At 36.4% G+C, this 21,575-nt stretch overlaps 1 long non-coding RNA gene across 1 annotated transcript in view; it reads right to left on the reverse strand.

The window, feature by feature from the left end:
• The window catches only part of LOC138422485 (uncharacterized), a 103,560-nt gene extending 92,365 nt beyond the window's left edge, over positions 1–11,195 (reverse strand). Inside the window, exon 1 of the long non-coding RNA XR_011249889.1 lies at positions 10,930–11,195. This is a non-coding gene — a long non-coding RNA (uncharacterized lncRNA). The remainder of the gene's footprint in view (positions 1–10,929) is intronic.
• Between the last annotated feature and the right edge of the window lie 10,380 nt (positions 11,196–21,575).

The raw sequence follows: 21,575 nt of genomic DNA on the forward strand, positions 1-21,575 counted from the left end.
CAGTTGCTAATGATTTTTTTCAATGTGGGGTATGTTGACTCAGCTGAACCAAGAGTCAGCAAGAGAAAGAAAAGCTGAATTAGAATTAGAATTGAATTAGATTATTCAGAAAAGCTGAATTAAATTAGAATTGTTATCTAGAATTCAAAATGTATATTAATAGAATAATAAAGAGGTAGGTGGGTAGTAGGGCAAAGTTTCTAAAATGGCATATTAGAGGGTTTTTTTTTTAATGGTGATGGCCCAGTGTCATTTGTGTTTGTGTTTCTTAATGTTGTTAGGAGATGTTTTCTTAATGTGGTTAGGAGAATTGGAAAACTTAGCAGAAGAAATTAAGGAGTTAAGACAATAATAACCAAACACTTATCGAGTGCAAACAGTGTGCCAGGTCCCGTTCTAGGTGTCTGTCTCGTATGAAATCATCTAATCCCCCTACACAGGAAGGTAAGGTGCTATTAGCATCCAGCTTCACCAAGGAGGACACTGAGGTACAAAGCAGTTAAGTAACTTTCTCAATTTTGCAAGTTTAAGAATTGGTGGAATTAGAATTTAAACCTTGGGAGGCTGACTCTGGATTTCAGCTAATTATCTATCACATATAGGCTTTATATAAATGTACACATATCTGTACATGACATAGTCATAAGTATAATATGCAATCAGATAACTTGTCCCAGGTCTATACATGGTAGAGCTGCTAAATAGAACAGTTAAATGCTTGACTGAATGTGCAGGTGCTTTCACTGATACACCACAGAAATCAAATTAATTAACATATACGACATATATATATAAAGTAGTATACACTAAGTTATGACTGATGATAGAAAGGGAAGCCCACCTGTATACACCATGTATTTCTTTGATTAAGAAAAAAGGGGGAAATAATTAAACTATTAATGAATTTGCAAGACAGGCCAAGAAAAGGGATATTACTATTTTCCAAGAGCTTCTAGATATAGGCACAGTGGAAGCAGTGACCTTAAAGTGACAGAAGAAGTAAAAAGAATTTTGAAAATTGTTCTTTTTATGTTTGGTATTTTCATGTGTGAGTTGCTCATAATATGGGCATTGCTAAATGCAGCTATCCCTGTTTTTAATCTTTTTAATATGATTTGATGTATATAAAATTGAAATCTGTCTACATAAATATGAATTTTAAATTTTTTAAACTAGAGAAAGTTTAAGATAAAAATATCCATGTGCATATATTCAAGAAAAAAATGTAGTTATTTAATGCTGCCTATGGGCAGTTTTGAAAGTATGAACATAAATAAGGATTTAATTTTCTCACTCAAATATTTTCCTAATTTGATGAACAAGCTGAAAAAGTAGAAATGACAGCCATTTAAATGATCTTCCAGAAAAGCTTAAAGGGACCTCAAAATCTTATTTTTTTTCTTAAAGGCAACTCTGTGTGTGTACCCAGGCATAAATACATTTTATAATTAAAGTTAAAGCCATAGAATGTTGCCTTAAACTCAGCCATCCTATTAGCTGTAGAGAAAAGGATAAACTGAATCAGGGGCCCTTGGGAAAATTTAAGCAAGGGGCATAATTCATAGCCTCCAGGAGACAAAATCTATTTATGTAAAAGTGTTAGAACAGATGAGTCATGAGCATAAAAATATCAGAAATGGGGAAAAAAATCCTAGACTCTAGTAGGGGCAGAAGATTGACCTAAAAACAAACTGGGTAGACTCAAGTATCCCTCATGCTTCTCATAGATGTTTGTTTTTTGGTTTCAACACAAAATTAGTGACATGAAAAAAAAAAATTTAATGAAATACCAAATCACCCACATATGACTCACAGCAAGTAACAAACAAGACAGACATTTGTTACCATTAAAGAGCTCCTTGATATTTGTTATTTACATAGTGTGCAGTTACCAAGGAGGGTTTTCACAAAATTAAAATATTAAAAGTAATTTTAAGAATTATAACCAATTCATGGTTATAATAGATATGCTAAAATATTTATTTTATAATTTTGCGTGTTTCTATGTGAACACCTAGAAAATTGCTATATGTGTGGATGGGTATGCACACTTGTTTTGAAAGACAAGCCTATTTACAGAATTGAATCTCATGCCCTTTGGCTAGTGCCTAGTGTTTACGTGCGGCTGGATAACTGACTCCTGGTCTGTCTATAAACAGTGGAAACGTGGGATAGAGCAGTCAGGCGCCTAACTGAATTGTGTGTGTGTTTTCATTAATGCACCACAAAAAGTAATTTGACTAAAAGCATCTCTTGTAGCTTTTAACAGTGTGGTAATGAAGCCATCATTAAGTTCAAATTATATTTAAATTTGTTTTCCAGAATTATTTCTCAACCGTGAATTGCATAATTTAGCATAGAAACCTAGTCAATTTGCTCATACCTGAAGGTTTGCTCTGATAATCCAATTTCTAAAACCTCACTTAGGAGATTTTTAATTTTTATTGAAACTTCTACTTCCAAAATACACCCATTCAACATTTTTTTTTTTTGAGACCTCGATGGTAAATGTTATTAGGCACACTTGCTACTTTCAATTTTATTAGAGTTAATTGAAACAAAATAATTAGTGTTCTTCAAGCTGTTTTACACTCCATATTTAGAGACATGGTTTTCTTTTAAACTATGAAGGGTTTTTTTTTTGTTTTGTTTTGTTTTAACTGCATGTTATAGTTCTTTTCTTGTAAAATTAATCACATGGTCTTGTGTGCACTGGTGTCTTTTGGTCAAAAATGTACAAAAAACTCACATCAACTCAAATAAGCAATTAAACAAATAAGCAAATAGAAAGACTGGTTTAAAGGTTGCTAATGTGCTCACATAATCGGAGCTCTTGGAGCAGGGTCAGGTAGCTTGGGGGACTCAGCTGCAGGACCTAGCAAAGCTTCTCTCTAAATCTGTAGCCTGAAAATTATGGTACAAACACCAAACAACCATTGCCTGCAAGCTAATAAGATTTTGTTTTGCTTAAGTTTTTAATAATTAGAAAACTAAAGATAATACTACTTTGTGACACAGAAGAATTATATGAGAATCAAATTTCAGTGATCATAAATAAAGTTTTACAGAAACATACTTCCACCCATTCATTTATGTATCGCATGTGGTTGCTTTAGTGCTACAATGATGGGATTATAGTGACAGAATTGTTTGCAGAGAGCTTTGCCTACAAAGCTGAAAATATTTATTTCTGAGCCTTTACAGGGTAGTTTTGCTGACCCATAGACTAGAGAGCTCACTTAAGATAACTAGCCTTTAATATCCCTCAGTAGTCTTGTCTCCAGTCATTTCAAGTATCCAGGAGAAAGAGTCTGAAAAACAGTAAACTTCAATCAAGACTGTTGGTGGGAACATTGGTTTATAACCGGACCAGCCTTGACACTACTGAAGCATCTTAGCATGCGGCCTTGTTCTGTGTGTTTAAAGCAGTGGAATCTACAAAGAGAAGGGAGGACTCACAGGAAAGCCTCTGGGCAAACAAAAATAATGACCATTTCAGCACTACAATCACATGATCTTTCTCTCATTTCTTTGTTAATTCAGCCTTTATTTCAGAAGATCAACAAGCTCTTACTAAGTACATACCTTATATGTTCTTTTCACTGTATCAGGCATTAGATAGACATAATGAAATAGTTCCTATTTGAAGCTATTTGAGGATCTCAAATTAGGAAGACAGTTATTCAAAAGCAAAAATAAAATACCATGTGATAAGAGCTGCAGAAGAGATACAAATCAAGTGGAAGAAGAGCAAAGAGAGAGGAAAAAAAGTGAATTTACCTTAGAACTGTAACATTATAAAGAATGTATATATATATAGGCTTCCCTGGTGACTCAGTGATAAAGAATCCACCTGTGAATAGAGTAAACATAGGTTTGATCCCTGGGTCAGGAAGATCCCCTGGAGAAGGAAATGGCAATGCACTTGAGTATTGTTGCCTAGAAAATCCCATGGACAGAAGGAGCCTGGTGGGCTGCAGTCCATGGGGTTGCAAAAGAGTCGTACATGACTTAGCGACTAAACAGCAACTATATGTAGATTGTTCATGGGTAAATTGAAAGTGGTCAAACAGGAGATGGCAAGAGTGAACAACATTTTAGGAATCAGTGAACTCAAATGGACTGGAACAGGTGAATTTAATTCAGATGACCATTATATCTACTACTATGGGCAAGAATCCCTTTGAAGAAATGGAGTAGCCCTCATATGCCACAAAAGAGTCTGAAATGCAGTACTTGGGTGCAATCTCAAAAACAACAAATAATCTCTGTTCATTTTCAAGGCAAACCATTCAATATTACAGTAATCCAAGTTTATGCCCCAACCAGTAATGCTTAAGAAGTTGAAGTTGAATGGTTCTATGAAGACCTACAAGATCTTCTAGAACTAACAACCAAAAAAAGATGTCCTTTTCATCATTGGGGGCTGGAATGCAAAAGTAGGAAGTCAAGAGATACCTGGAGTACAGGAAAGTTCGGCCTTGGAGTACAAAATGATACAGGACAAAGGCTAACAGAGTTTTGCCAAGAGAAGGCAATGGTCATAGCAAACACCCTCTTCCAACAGCACAAGAGACAACTCTACACATGGACATCCCCAGATGGTCAAAACCAAAATCAGATTGATGATATTCTTTGCAGCCAAAGATGGAGAAGCTCTATACAGTTCACAAAAACAAGACTGGGAGCTGAGTGTGGCTCAGATCATGAACTCCTTATTGCCAAATTCAGACTTAAATTGAAGAAAGTAGGGAAAACCACTAGACCAGTCAGGTTTGACCTGAATAAAATCCCTTATGATTATACACTGGAAGTGACAAATAGATTCAAGGGATTAGATCTGATAGTCAGAGTGCATAAGGAACTATGGCCAGAGGTTTGTGACTTGGTGATGGGCAGGAAAGCCTGGTGCACTGCAGTCCATGGGGTCACAAAGAATTGGACACAACTGAACAAGAAAGACTTCCTCGTATTCCAATGCAAAGAAATACAGGGAAACAACAGAATGGAAAAGACTAGAGATCTCTTCAAGAAAATTAGAAATACCAAGGGAACATTTCATGCAAAAATGGGCTCGTTAAAAGACAGAAATGGTATGGACATAACAGAAGCAGAAGATATTAAGAAGAGATGGCAAGAATACACAGAAGAACTGTACAAAAAAGATCTTCACAACCAAGATAATCATGATAATGTGATCACTCACCTAGAGGCAGACATCCTGGATGTGAGGTCAACTGGGCTTTAGAAAGCATCACTACAAACAAAGCTAGTGGAGGTGATGGAATTCCAGTGGAGCTATTTCAAATCCAGAAAGATGATGCTGTGAAAGTGCTATACTCAATATGCCAGCAAATTTGGAACACTCAGCAGTGGCCACAGGACTGGAAAAGGTCAGTTTTCATTCCAACCCCAAAGAAAGGCAATGCCAAAGAATGCTCAAACTACTGCACACTTGCACTCATCTCACATGCTAGTAAAGTAATGCTCAAAATTCCCCAAACCAGGCTTCAGCAATACATGAACCATGAACTTCCAGATGTTCAAGCTGGTTTTAGACAAGGCAGAGGAACCAGAGATCAAATTGCCAACATCTGCTGGATCATGGAAAAAGCAAGAGAATTCCAGAAAAAACATCTATTTCTGCCACAAACTGTGGAAAATTCTGAAAGAGATGGGAATACCAGAGCACCTGACCTGCCTCTTGAGAAACCTATATGCAGATCAGGAAGCAACAGTTAGAACTGGACATGGAACAACAGACTGGTTTCAAATAGGAAAAGGAGTACCTCAAGGCTGTAAGACGCTTACTCCTTGGAAGAAAAGTTATGACCAACCTAGATAGTATGTTGAAAAGCAGAGACATTACTTTGCTGACTAAGGTCCGTCTAGTCAAGGCTATGGTTTTTCCAGTAGTCATGTATGGATGTGAGAGTTGAACTGTGAAGAAGGCTGGGTGCTGAAGAATTGATGCTTTTGAACTGTAGTGTTGGAGAAGACTCTTGACAGTCCCTTGGACGGCAAGGAGATCCAACCAGTCCATTCTGAAGGAGATCAACCCTGGGATTTCTTTGGAGGGAATGATGCTAAAGCTGAAACTCCAGTACTTTGGCCACCTCATGCGAAGAGTTGACTCATTGGAAAAGACTTTGATGCTGGAAGGGGTTGGGGACAGGAGGAAAAGGGGGGCGACTGAGGATGAGATGGCTGGATGGCATCACTGATTCGATTAACGTGAATCTGAGTGAACTCCAGGAGTTGGTGATGGAGAAGGAGGCCTGGCGTGCTCCAATTCATGGGGTCACAAACAGTCGGACACAACTGAGTTACTGAACTGAACTGAACTGTACAAGGCTGTATATTGTCACCTTGCTTGTTTAACTTCTATGCAGAGTACATCATGAGAAACGCTAGGCTGGAAGAAGCACAAGCTGGAATCAAGATTGCCAGGAGAAATATCAATAACCTCAGATATGCAGATGACACCACCCTTATGGCAGAAAGTGAAGAGGAACTAAAAAGCCTCTTGAAAGTGAAAGAAGAGAGTGAAAAAGTTGGCTTAAAGCTCAACATTCAGAAAACTAAGATCATGGCATCTGGTCCCATCACTTTATGGCAAATTGATGGGGAAACAGTGGAAACAGTGTCAGACTTTATATTTTTGGGCTCCAAAATCACTGCAGATGGTGACTGCAGCCATGAAATTAAAAGCCGCTTACTCCTTGGAAGGAAAGTTATGACCAACCTAGATAGCATATTGAAAAGCAGAAACATTACTTTGCCAAAAACGGTCCATCTAGTCTAGGCTATGGTTTTTCCAGTAGTCATGTGTGGATGTGAGAGTTGGACTGTGAAGAAGGCTGAGTGCAAAAAATTGATACTTTTGAACTGTGGAGAAGATTCTTGAGAGTCCCTTGGACTGCTAGGAGATCCAACCAGTCAATTCGAAAGGAGATCAGTCCTGGGTGTTCTTTGGAAGGAATGATGCTAAAGCTGAAACTACAGTACTTTGGCCACCTTATGCGAAGAGTTACTCATTGGAAAAGACTCTGATGCTGGGAGGGATTGGGGGCAGGAGGAGAAGGGGACGACAGAGGATGAGATGGCTAGATGGCATCACCGACTCTATGGAAGTGAGTTTGAGTGAACTCTGGGAGTTGGTGATGGACAGGGAGCCTGGCATGCTGCGATTCATGGGGTCGCAAAGAGTCAGACATGACTGAGCAACTGAACTCAATTTGTATACAACTATATATATATATATAACAATTTTTTTATCCATTCATCTGTTGATGGACACTTGGGTTCCTTCCATGTCTTGGTTACTGACAATAGTACTTCTATGGGCAATCGGATACATATATATTTTCAAATTAGAGTTTTCATTTTTTCTGGATATAGTCTTAGGATTGGGATTTCTGGATCATATGGCAACTGTATTTTCAGTGTTTTAAGGAACCTCCATACTGTTTTCCTTAGTGGCCACACCAATTACCCACAGGCAGTGGAGGAAGGTTCCTTTTTTTCTACATCATCAGTTCAGTTCAGTCCCTCAGTCATGTCTGACTCTTTGTGACCCCATGAATCGCAGGACGCCAGGCCTCCCTGTCCATCACCAAATCCCGGAGTTCACTCAGACTCACATCCATCAAGTCAGTGATGCCATCCAGCCATCTCATCCTCTGTCCTCCCCTCTCCTCCTGTCCAATCCCTCCCAGCATCAATACTCAGCCATAAAAAAGAATGAAATAAGGTGAGATGCAGTAACATGAGTGGACTTAGAGATTATCATACTATGTGAAGTGAACCAGACAGAGAAAGATAAATATCATATGATATCACTTAAATGTGGAATCTAAAAAAAAGTGATACAAGTGAACTTATTTACAAAATACAAACAGACTCACAGACATAGACAACAAATTTATGTTTACCAAATGGGAAAGACAAGAGGAGGGTAAATTGGGAGCATGGAATTAACAGATACAGACTACGATAGAGGAGTTTGGCAGGCTACAGTCCATAGAGTCACAAAGAGTTGGACATGACTGAAGCAACTTAGGACACATACTTGTATAAAACAGATAAACAAGGGCCTACTATATAGCAAAAGGAACTGTATTCAGTACCTTGTGATAATCCATAATTTAATATATATAACTGAATCACTTTGCTGTATACCTGAAACTAAGACAACATTTTTAATCAAATATTTTTCAGTAAATTATTTTTTCTGAGGGAATGTATAAACTGGATTGCTGCCACAGCTATCCAGTCAATTCTGAGCTGCATCTTTAAGGATAATGTTCCAAGTATTTATTATTATAACAGAGCCCCCAAATTTAGTGGCTTAAAACAACGTTTATTTTACTCAGTGAACTGTATTTTGTGCAGTGCTTGGTAGGAATGAACTATGGCTGCTTTCTTGGAACAGGTCAAATAGTGATTAAAGGACCAGCTTTCAAGGTACTCACTCACTCTCTGTCTAGTTGGTGCTGGCTGTTGATTTGAAAGGGCCTTGGGCCTTCTATGAGCTTCTCTGGTGGTTCAGCTGATAAAGAATCCGTCTGTAGTATGGGAGACCTGGGTTTGATCTCTGGGCTGGGAAGATCCCCTAGAGAAGGGAACGGCTACCCACTCTAATATATATATATTTTACTTTATTTTACTTTACAATACTGTATTGGTTTTGCCATATATCAACATGAATCTGCCATGGGTGTACATGTGTTCCCAATCCTGAACCCCTCTCCCACCTCCCTCCCCATACCATCTATTTTTGCCTGGAGAATTCCATGACTGTATAGTCCATGGAGTCACAAAGAGTTTGACATGACTGAGCGACTTTGCTTTTAACCCTGGGTCTTCTATATAGGAACCTCTTCACAGGCTGCTTGAACTTCCTCATAACATGGTAGGTGGGTCCTAAGATCTAAGGTCCCAAGTAAACAGGGTGGAAGTACATAGCATTTTTCTAATATAGCCTTGGATTTCACATTGTGTTACCTGAGCCATAGTCCATTGGTTGAGGCAGTCGCAAAGTGCTGCTCGGTTTTAAGAAGAGACATAGACATTAACTCTTGATGGAAAGCTGCAGGCTTCCAGAAGAGTTTGAAATATATTAGTTCTGTGAAAACTATAACTTTCCATGAGCTAGAAGAAATTTGAAAAACTAAGAAGATAGGAAATGTTAATAAGAAATGTAGAAAAAAAAATTGTGCCAAAGCAAGGATTTGTGAAGGGCTTAGCACATTCAAGGAGCATCAGATTTTCAGTGAGTTGAGTGTTTAAACACTTAACAGGTGCTATAGACAGTGCTTAAAGATGCAGCTCCAAATTCACCTGTTCTTTATAGGATTCCTGGAGTTCTAAAGAGAAATTTAGTTGTTACTTCCATTGTTTTTTTATTCCTCTGATAGTGGGATTATATATTTCTTGCAGTATTTATCAAATAGTATTTTATTTTTACTTTTAGATAGCTGTCTTCCTCATACGACTATTAGAGCAGACTTACAGAAGCATTTAAATAGGAGGAGTATAATTTTAGGTTCTTTTTTTAAAATAAGGGATTACATCCTTTTATGTCTTAGTTATATCCTTCAAGTTAAAAGCATAAACACAAATATGAATATAACCATATTTAATAACATGAACTTGGTAACATACTATACTATATACTGTTATAAGTACATTTTATTTTTTTTCAAGTTACTACAGATTGGATGTATGACTGACTTAGAGTTTTTCCATGATCAAATGGAAATATTTCTTGCTAGACACACAAACCACAAACTTGAAATGTCCAATTTTGCAAGTAAAACATGGGTGGCTGTTTGTCATCAGCTCAGTCTAAGCGTTTGTAGTTCTCAGAAAAACCTTTGTTTCTTAAATATCTCTATATTTTTTCAGGATCATTAATGTAGCCTTTAGCAACTTGATTGATTCTACCTTTGAAATCTGTGCCTTTTTTGACTTAAAATTTCTTTTTCTGCTACTTCTTTTTTCATACCATAGAGTTTGAAACTAAAATTTGAATATTCAAGTATTTCTAGCTTAACCACATTTGTGGTCAGTTGCCTTGTAACAAATACAACAAACCTAGCTGCTTTGTGAGCTCACAGTTTTGTAGGTCAGAAGTCTGGGCCCAGCATATCCCAGACATCCCAGATCTTACAAGGCTGAAGTAAAGGTGTTGGCTAGTGCTGTAGTCTCATTAGGGGGTCAGGGTTTTCTTCCAAGGTAACATAGTTGTGACAGAATTCAGTTCCTTGTGATTATGGGACTGTGGTCCCCCTACCCTATTAGCTGCCAGCCAAGAGCCATTCTCAAAACTTAGAGGCTGACTACATTCCTTGCACATGACTCCTTCTGTCCTAACACAGAATGAAAAATCTCCCTTGTAGCATATCTCAAATACTTCAAATCTCTTTCTTCAAAAAGAGGCCTGTCCCTTTTAAGGGCTCACTTGTTTAAGGTGGTCCATCCCAGATAGTTTTTTTTTTTTTTTTTTTTTAATAAAAGCAACTATGCCATAAAACACAGCCTAATCATGAGAGTGAAATCTGTCATGGTCTTGGTTCTGTTCCAAGGGGCAGAAATCTTATGGGATAAACATTAAAAATTGGACAATTTTGAGAGTAAATGGGGGCACTCTTACTTTATTAATACTTACACTGAGACAATAAGTGGAAACTGAGGCTCTCTTGGGAAAACAGGATCATGTTTACATCTAATTATTTCCTTTGCTTTTGCCTTTCATTAACTCTTAAGTCCACATGCTCACTTTCAACTCCTTTCTATTTCTTTTATTTTCAAATTTATTTATTATTTGAAACATGCAAAAAAATTAATACATGCAACATGTAAGTTATGAAGCACAAAAACCTTAAAACCATGAACCCAACATATAGCTTAAGATTCTTAACATACCACTACCGTTGCATCTGCTTTCAGCCTCCTCCCTTGTCCCACTGCCCGGTGCCTCCTCTTTGCTCCACCATTATTTCCAGCTTCTGCCAGAGTTAGTGGTTTTCACATTAGAGTTCAACTTTGAGTGTCTAAGAGGCCACTGTGTGTAGAGTTACCAGATGGAAAAGTCACCAAGGTACTGAATATTTTTCCCCATGTTTACTGTAGTAGCCTAAAGTTATCATGCTGCTGACCCCTAAATCCTCCAAAGTATTCATAGAAAAGTCAGCTGTCATTTGGAGTCATCGCAGTAGTATCCCTTTGTAACTTGTTCCTGGACATTTGCCACTTGGAGGTACACTCCACTGACCAACCACTTTCATCACAAGGCTTTGCTGGCACTGATCAGGGTCCTGATTTTTTTTTTTTTTCTCACAGCTGCTGCTGCTGTGAAATTGTGTCCACTAAATTCCTGAGAGTCTTTCCTTGATTATTTTGTTTTATAAGCACATGGGTACTTCCCACAGTGAAAATTCATTTGTACCATATTGTGTACAAAATCATCCAGGTATCTGCTCTGGTGATATCAGCAACATACTTTAACAAAAAGAATCTTATATTTCTTTGGTTTGTAGTCTTAATGTGTTAGTAAGTCTATTTTAACCCTGATTTTCACTGGCTGTTGCCTACCTCCAAAAAGCAACTGAAATCATAAAGCACTTTGCATTGATAATACTGTATTTTTCTACTGTAAAAAATGGCCTGTATTCCTTATACTTCCAAACAGTCATTTGTGAAAATTCAAAATTCAGTTTATCAAGACCTGTCTAGTTCCTAGAATTTTTGACTCACTTTTTTCACAGCTAGTACCAGTCAATTGCAGCCTGTAAGCTCAGCTCACCTTATGTCAGAGGGGAAGTTCTAGCTTAAAAAGAGAAGTCAAAATAGTTTTAGCTCATTTCTGTTAAACTGTGCATAAATCTCTATGCTTGTCCAACTTTGACACTTGCACAGTTCTCATCATTGTGATTCTGCCTTGTCCTTGCTAACCAAATATTTTCTGATATTCGTATATTTTCCTATATGCATATTCAATGGGAGTAGGGCCTTGTCTATCTCATACCGTATCTTTATCTTATTCTGCCTACATAGCCCAGGGACCTACTACTTGTTGATATAATATCCATAAGCTGCCACCTATCTTTTGGCATTCAGGGCATTCTTTGGTCTTGGCCTCTGTATGCCAATTGCCTATGAATACTGTATTTTTTCCTCTACTATTCAGGATGTTTAGCTTAATTTCTGCCTTCTACTGCCTGCTCACTGGCACTGCACATCTGTGGTAGGCCTCTGGGTTTCTGTAGAAACAAGATTATGTCTGTTTGTGACTTTAGAAAGGACAGAGAATGGGAGCCATGTCAAGTTATGTGCAATAAAATATTAAATTTCATCGATAAGTCAACAAACATTTATTATTTTCTAGCTCCAAAGCAGATGATATTTGTCAGCAAATACAGTACATCAACCCCTTGCCATAAATTGTCTTCCTCCTTTCTAATAAAAATTTCAGTCTCACTTGTATTTTCATTTAGATGGCTTTCATAGCAGTTTCTTTAATCACATTGCAATTTCTCTGTCTTCATTGTTTATTCCTAATGGAAATAAATTCTTTGTCTGGGATCTAATACACTTACCGTGACATTCACAGTATGACTCAGATACTTTCTCCCAACTTTCTAATTTAACTTGTTTTTCAGTTTGAAGTTCTCATCTAATATCTATCAAATATTTGAATTATAGCAAATTACCAGTACTTGGCCAAATGTGAAGATTCTGTGTAGATATCAGCTGCTATTAATCTTTTATTTTCTTTGAATTCATATGATACTAATAGCTTCCATCACAGCCCTTGCTCAACAGCTGCTCTCATTCCCTTTGAAGTGCAGCTCCCTAAAATGCTCTGCGCAGTCTGCCTGCCCTTCCTTGAGTCCCATAGACTTGACTTTCACTCTCCTCTTCTTTTGTTCCCTCCTGTCACCTTGCAGATGATGAAGTGGTCCTACAAACACGACTTCTTTCCTTTTTCACCTTCCTCGGCCTCCCTTCTTTCAGGCCTCTTCTGTAGCTGGGCTCCCCGTATCTATCTCTCTTCTGTACTTCCTCCCCTCCATGGTCCTGATTATGGATGATAGTTGAGACTCTCCAGACCCTTGGCAGCCGCGAGGGGAACACAGTGGAGGTTGTGTTTTTCCTAACTCCCACAGGCCGGTTCCTCCAGATGTTCTCCCTGCTCTCCCTGTCCCCCGGCTCTGTCCGCCTCGTGCCTCCATGATACACTTCAGCCTCCCCTGCTCCTGAGTGCCTGTGGGAGTCGCTGCAGCAGGCTATGACCTCTCAGTGTCATGTCTCTCGGATGTGAAGCGCTCCTGCCTCCCTCCCTCTGGGTGCTCATCCACTGATGAACGCCATTTGATTCCATGGGCGTCTGATATACAGATAATAATTCTTCAAAACCCTCTGTTTACAAAGATGAGAAAACTAGGGCATAGATAGATTAAAAGACTCTGAAGCAGTCACATGGCATTTACATGTTAGATTTAAGCTTGCTGCTAGATCTCTGACTTCTAAGCAAAAAAAAAAAAAAAAAAAAAAAAAAAATTGCGGAGCAAATCAGGGTGTTAGGAATAGTTGCCTCTATCCATACGTTCTAGTTTATTCTCAGCCCCAAAACACTAATTTGTAAACATGCCAATCTGCTATTATTATGCTGGGCTTAAATCTTCTTCAGAAAAGTTATTGAAATTTTAAACAGAAAGAGAATTAGTTTTCTTTGAGTATCAGACCCAGAAGTTCAAATATAAAAGTCTTGGAATTTATCTTTACACATTTTCCTGCTTGGATGTGGACTTTGAGGGAACTTGGAGTTAAATTTCATAATCCTTTTTAAGGTTGTACTGCTTAAAAAGGGAGGATCACTGGTGACCCAGTGGTAAAGAATCTGCCTGCAATGTGGGAGACATGGGTTGGATTCCTGGGTCGGGAAGATCCCCTGGAGAAGGAAATGGCAACTCACTCCAGTATTCTTGCCTGGAAAATCCAATGGAGAGAGGAGCCTGTTGGTCTACAGTCCATGGGATCATAAAAGAGTCAGACAAGACTTAGTGACAAAATGATAACAATAATTACATATTTATTGTTTCTTTTCATATAAGAAAAGTGAATCTATACCCTTAATTGCAAATATCATTTCAGTCACTATAAACTAATTAATATTATAAAATAACTATAAGCATATCTCTAAGCAGCATTTACAACTTTTAACCTAATTTACAGTTCTCATAAAAAGATAGCTGCATAACTTATCTGAAACATAGGGTATCAGAAAATACCCCTGCTGGTTTTGAAGTGAAAATCATAATTTCCAGGAATAGTTTTTATTCAGAACTCACCTTTCAGGCTGTATCTAGTCAAAACCAAAACAGCAATCTGAATAACTAAAATTTGAATCAAACTAAAAATAGATGTTGTATTCCCTAAATGGCTCAAATCCAATATGTTTCTTAACTCTTTCTGAATGATATTGTTCATAATAGGTCAAAATACATGGAAAATAAGGTTTAAATGAAGGTATATTCATTTTAAATGTTTTACACAGTGCCATAATTAAGGTAACTAACAGTGACATATGAGCTACACTCCAAATAAATGACATTTATGGAGAATCTCCTATGTTCCTGCTATTTTTCTAATCCTGTGTGCAGAGGAGAGCATAGTAGTCCCTGAGAGCAGTAATTCCAACCCATGAGGCATTTAAGTCTTAGTTTGAAAAATAATATGAAAATAATAGGGAAAGGATGTGTTTTATATATATATATATGTGTATATATATATATACACACATATATAATATATAATCTATTTTTGTCTCACTTCTCATAATATTTTAATATGTTCTTCAGCTGACTTTAAAATTTTTAAAAATAATGCATTCATATTGTGACATAGTTATGATTCATATATTTACATATTATTTGTGAATGTTCCCCTTGTTTTATAGAGGGACAGATTTCACACCATTTAGAAGAGCTTGACTTTTAAAAATAAAGTTCTATTTAGTAACTGTGACGTGGTATTTGAATTTAGAAAACCCTTATAAAATAGATCCATGTGACTGGAAAGATTAATGAATCTTCAAAGAATGACATCACTTGAATGAGTAAGTACTGTTGACATTTTAAATGAATCTATAATGTAAAATTTACTCCTTAAAACTGTAAAATATGTCATATTTACTTTACCAAATGTACAGATCCCTCAAGATTAAGGTCTTCTAGTCTAGTACATTTATTTTATAGGTATGGATACTCCTGTGTTTTTTCTTCTTAGTCTATTTTCGTGTGAGAAATTGTCTATAATCTTTTAGAGTGAAAAATGTTTTCTCTGAAATTTCTCTTACAGCTTCACACCATCTAACGTGAAGTTGAATCTACCCTAGAATTCATCTAACTGTTTGCTAATGTTCAAAGGTTCACTGAGAAATATATTTTGTACTTTAATAGCCTTTAGGATAAATAGATACTATGCAGGCTGAATTGGTAAGGAATAAGGAGAAAGGAATAATAAAAGAGATGATAAATCAGGATAGGATGATAAATAGAGAGGAATGATTCAGTAGAGAATTGCACTATTTTGTATGTGTAGTCTGCAGAATTGAGTGAATTTTCTGTAAAATATTTTTCTCCAGCTGCTCAGTGATTCAAATTTAAGATTACTTTGTTCATATCCATTTAAATTTGTTGCTGTATTTTTCTATCAAGTGTATGTCTAAAGATAATGTTAAATGAAATAGTCATTCATTTTTGTATTTATGTCAATGTGATATTAAAAAATACAGAGCAACAATTTTGTGCCAGGAACCTACCAATAACTATTAGCTAATCAAACTAATGTGATTATAAACTATTAGTGTTCAATTTTCTGAGATTTGAGATTAAAAGGATCCCAAATGGAGTACCTAAAAGTCATAGCTTATCAGTTTGATGAGTAGCATTCCATGGATTGATATTTAGTTTATCAACTGTATTTTAAGTGAAATGATAACTCAAGGTTAGAGAAAAGAAAGTCTTATATTTCTTTCCCTCTCCCCGGTACTCACTGCTAGCCATTGAAAATTGAATATTCCTTCAGAGTCTCTTATATTGTGAGCATTCAGGATACTGGTTTACCATTATACCAAAATTTTAAATGATTACTTATCATGTACTGAAACTGATCCTCATGGACATTAATTTTGTAAATTGAATTTTCCCTAGCTTAAATAGCCCAAATTACTCAACTGATCTTTCATCCTTTGGTTCTTTGCTAGACTTTATGATTTAAGTCAAATGAAATCTCCTGGGAGACTCCTAATTCCTTGTGTAAAAGAACTCTATTCATATTTTTGTTATAAAACTTACCATATTTTACTGAATATGCCTGCTTATGTATCAAAATCTCTCTCATGTAAGTTTATAATTTCTAGTAGTGGTTATGAGGTGAAGGAGTAAGAAAGAAGTAAAGACAATGTCATTAGTATCTTATGTGTTGTTTTCTCCAGGACCTAAGAGAGTAGGTTTCTATGAATATGTTATAAACAATTATGGGTAGAGATATGTCATGATTATCAACTGATCTTACTCCATTTTAAGCCCTGTGTTTTAGTTTACAGATATCCACATATCTGTATTGTGATAACTAGTATTTTATTTAATGCAGAAATATTCTTACTTTTATTCTTGTCTGTAAAATTTATTCTAATTTTCTTGATGAGTTTATTGTGGTTAACTTCATATGTTAGTTATAAACCACAGTGAAGACAATTCAATTTAAAAATCACTTATATATATATATATATTTTTTTTTAGTTTTTTATTTTTTAAATTTTAAAATTTAATTCTTACATGCGTTCCCAAACATGAACCCCCCTCCCACCTCCCTCCCCATAACATCTCTCTGGGTCATCCCCATGCACCAGCCCCAAGCATGCTGTATCCTGCATCAGGCATAGACTGGCGATTCAATTCTTACATGATAGTATACATGTTAGAATGCCATTCTCCCAAATCATCCCACCCTCTCCCTCTCCCTCTGAGTCCAAAAGTCCGTTATACCCATCTGTGTCTTTTTTCCTATCTTGCATACAGGGTCGTCATTGCCATCTTCCTAAATTCCATATATATGTGTTAGTATACTGTATTGGTGTTTTTCTTTCTGGCTTACTTCACTCTGTATAATCAGCTCCAGTTTCATCCATCTCAAAAAAAAAAATCACTTTTATAATTCAAAGTACTTTTCTAATGTCGTCAAACTGTTTAATAAACAGGAGACTTTGCTAAAAGAGTATAGATTTCCCACAACCTCTTCCTCCCTTTCCCCCTTAGGAAAATTAATGTTCTTCAGAGATTTTGGAATGTTGAAGACCACTCTATATACTGTAAGGACTCTAATAACTTTGTCATAGTTTTAGAGTTTAAGTTCTTAAACTGGAGCAATATTTGCATACCTTTTTTACACCCTCCAGCCTAGGAGGTTTCTAAAAATGGCTTGGAAACTTGATAAGAATAAGAACGTTAACAATCTTTTTTTTTTTTTTTTTTAAGTTTCCTTCGTCATGGGAATGTGAAGGTAGAGGATAGCACGTTGAACTTTTTCAGGGAGAAGCATGAACTAAACAGACCCTAAGCTTTAGCGAAGGTTCCACTTTGAGAGAGTGTATTTAAACACAGATCCCATAATGTCTGGAAATGAACATTATTGCAATCTGACACTGGATGAAGTAAATGTTTTCTCTAACGCTTAAAGAAAGCCTCCTTTATTACAGGGGACCAGGCGCCTGCTGATGAAGAAACCTAGATCCTCCTGGCTGGCAGTGATAGGCATTCTCTTGTTTTCATACTGTATTTGTCAGTAGGATCCTATAGTTCCCTAGATGAGACTGTAACCTTGCCTGGAATTTTGCCCTCCTAACACTCACTTGGTCATAGGTAACTTGATTACTGTAGCTCAGTTGCTTTGTGAATAAAGAGCTCAGTCTGTTTTGATTCTCAGTCTTCAATCTTCATCTGTCATGCATCATATATTGTTTTTTTCTGCACCATTACCCATAGCGGCAGACTAGACAAGACTGTATCATTGACTGCAGACCTCATTGCAGCCCCTCTGGAATTGAAAACATATTGCTGATTATTATGTTTAAAGTTCCTAACCTGTATGCAATCTGTTTAGGATAACAAGATTTTGAAGTTAGCCTTCTGATTCTGTGAACCATGACAGAATTTAATTCTCTCAGGCTACTTGGAGAGAAAACCAGATCTTGACCATGTAAAGCTAAGGAAAGTCAGGAGAAAAAGGAATATAAAGTAAAAGAGATGAAGGCACACTCTTATCTTAGGAATTAACTCACAGAGTTGCCCCCCAAAAGATACACTTTAAAAATTAAACTTAGTTATTATCCTATCTCATTTCAAAAAGGATTTGAATCGGAGAGCAAAAGTTGTCTTCCTTTTTTTTCTGCTTTGAAAATAAAAGGTGGAAATATTAAGTAAATAAATAATTTTTTGAATTATCACACTGGAACTTATGTATTTAAATGTATTTTCACCTTTAAAGTAGTGGCTTTAGGGTGCTCTAAGCTAGTTAATCATTCCACCGTTGATCCTTTGGATTCTACTGCATGTTTTTTAGAATAACTCCAATCCCTGGGTCAGGAAGATCCCCTGGAGAAGGGAATGGCTAAATGCTCCAGTATTCTTGCCTGGAGAATTCAATGGACAGAGGAGCCTGGTGGGTGACCGTTCACAGGGGTGGAAAGACTCCAAGAGTTGGACACGACTGAGCTACTAACACTTTGGGTTTCTCAGGTGGTGCTAGTGGTAAAGAATCTGCCATCCAATACAGGAGACATAAGAGATGCAGGTTCAGTCCCTGGCTCAGGAAGATCTCCTGGAGAAGGGAATGGAAACCCACTCCAGTATTCTTGCCTGGAGAATCCCACTGTGGAGGAGCCTGGTGGGCTATAGTCCATGGGGTTGCAAAGACTTAGACAGGAGTGAAGTGACTTAGCATGCACAAAGTGCAATTATTAGTCTTTTGGGGATTGTTTACAGTTTTTGAAATGGTTTAATGTCCATTGGATACATATTTCATAAACAGGAAGCATATATAAGCTGAATAATATACATTTTTATTCCAAAATGTCACATAGAAATAATGAAACTGATTTCGTCTGTGTGTGTGGCTGGTAAAAATTGATTCTATTGATAATCCAAGAAAAAATTTTCCATAATTAACTTGTATATATACTTTCTTTTATTTTATATTTTACTTTCAAACGCTGATTTAAAGTTCCTTGCCATATATTTCAAATCTATTAAAAGATAACCCACTAACCATTTCATGACCTCATGACTTTTCTGTCTTCTCCTTTTGTAACCATGCACTCTGTTAGGGAATTTATAGCACTTTCCATATTTTCTTCTAATTCCATGACTTTGTATAGAAGATAATGGCACATTAGCTTTACCTTAAATTTGTCATATTCAAAGGGAATTATTTCTACTTCCATTGTTGTAATTTTCAAACTATTGTGTTGTTCCTGTTCACTTATCAGTGATTTCATTCTTCATTTCTTAGTCTTGCAGTTTTTCTTCTCTGCAATTGCAGATGGAAATTCTTCATAGTTTCTCTTTGCTGTTCACATTATCAAATTCTTCTTGCTTCATATTCAGCAAACCCACATGACTATTCCATTACATTTCTCTATACTTTATTCTTTTAATTTATGTAAATTCATGCACTTTAATAATTCATTTACCTAGTAGGTATATGTTTAGCTAGATTTTATGTTGATTATGGTCAGAAACTGAATCTCAAACTACTTTCAGTAGCTTTATCATATCATTAATAAAGTGTCAAACAGTGGCATCATGGGAAATGAATGTGACTCAATATATAAAACAGGCCTCAGAGACGATGACATTTATTTACATATCAAGAAGGTCAGTCACAACATGTCACACACTAGCCCACATTTTGTTTGTCTTGTCAGTGAACCATCTGACAAACACCTTAGTTTCGGCCTTACCTTGAGAGATCCTGTTTTGACTCTGTCAGCCTTCCCAGCGATTTGCCATGCTCACCCGCCTCGATACTCTGACGGGTGTAAGCAGAAGGAAAACTGCTGGTAGTATTCAGTCCTAAACTGACGTCAGAATATTCCAGAACCATGTCACTGTACATTTCAATATTCCTTGTGAAATATACAAGAAATTTGTTGAGTGTAGCCTCACAGATCGTTTGAAATAGATTTTAGGTGAAGTCAGACATGACTTTAAGATGATTGGTAGCAAAATATGTCATTCCATGGTGATTATCCATTCTTGTGGTTTCTCTGTATACTCAATTAAAAATGTTCAAATATGGAAATTAATGACTTTATTATGCAGTAAAATATAGGTCAACACAGGATAAACTATTAGTTTTAAGATGAAATGATATTTATAAGAAAAAATAACATTCTGTTATCTTAATGGCAAACAGTTTAATGAACAAAACTTATTACCTAAGTCTACAACCACATTTTTGTATTCAGTAACTCTCTTTTCCAACAATAAATGCTGGCTGTACCACTCAAAATCAGCCCCAGAGTGATTGTTTTCATAAGACAGTAAATTCTGTAAGGATGCCATCATATCACAATGCCTTCCTCTTCACATTACTTTGGTTTCATATCATTCATGTCAGTGCAGGAAGGGTTAGAGATACATTTAGAGTTTATAATAGAAAAAATAGATAGAATCTTCTTATTTTCTGGGCTATTCTCATCTTACATATCCTATGATGCAATCTGTGTAATTGAATTATGATATTATACAATGTTTCATCTTGAATGTAATTAATTTCAATGTAAAAGTAATACAATTCAAATAACTCAATTATTATTTTCCTTAATCCTCCCCCAATATACATATATGCATTACTTTCAAAATCTGTGAATTTTGAAATTTTCAAAATTCAAACTGGAATTTGTAGAAAAACTGGACATGGGAGAAATTAATTAATTATCTCCAGTAAGATGTGGGGCATGAAAACCAGAAATTTGGTTTCTTACTTTGTATTATTTCTATACTATGGTAGCCCTTCTGAGATACTTCATCAACAGATGATGCTTAACTGAAACTTACCAAAGAGGATATTAGACTTTGGAGAAATTATGATTTTCTGCCAAAAGTCCTTAATTCTAAATTACTGCCCAAGTCATCAATTCTAAAAAACATGTAACAATGGTTAAGTTAGCTTTAGGAGGTAAAAGTTGAAAAACAAACTAAACAAAGAGCTGACTAATTCCTACAGTACTTTTTTCTAAACTGTACCAAGGAACATTAGTTCAGCAAGTTATTAATAAGTGTTAAATGAAGGAAAAATGCACGACCAAATATTGTATACTTTCTGTTTTATACAACTTATGTTTAGTTGCTGAGTTATGTCCAGCTCTTTTGTGACCCCATGGCCTGTAGCCTGCCAGGCTCCTCTGGCCACAGAATTATCCAGGCAAGAATCCTGGAGTGAGGAGCCATTCCCCTCTTCAGGGGATCTTCTCAAGCCAGGGATCACATCTGGGTCTCCTGCAT

This window comes from Ovis canadensis, chromosome 17 (assembly GCF_042477335.2).
Source record: "Ovis canadensis isolate MfBH-ARS-UI-01 breed Bighorn chromosome 17, ARS-UI_OviCan_v2, whole genome shotgun sequence".
In the NCBI taxonomy this organism is placed as follows: domain Eukaryota; kingdom Metazoa; phylum Chordata; class Mammalia; order Artiodactyla; family Bovidae; genus Ovis; species Ovis canadensis.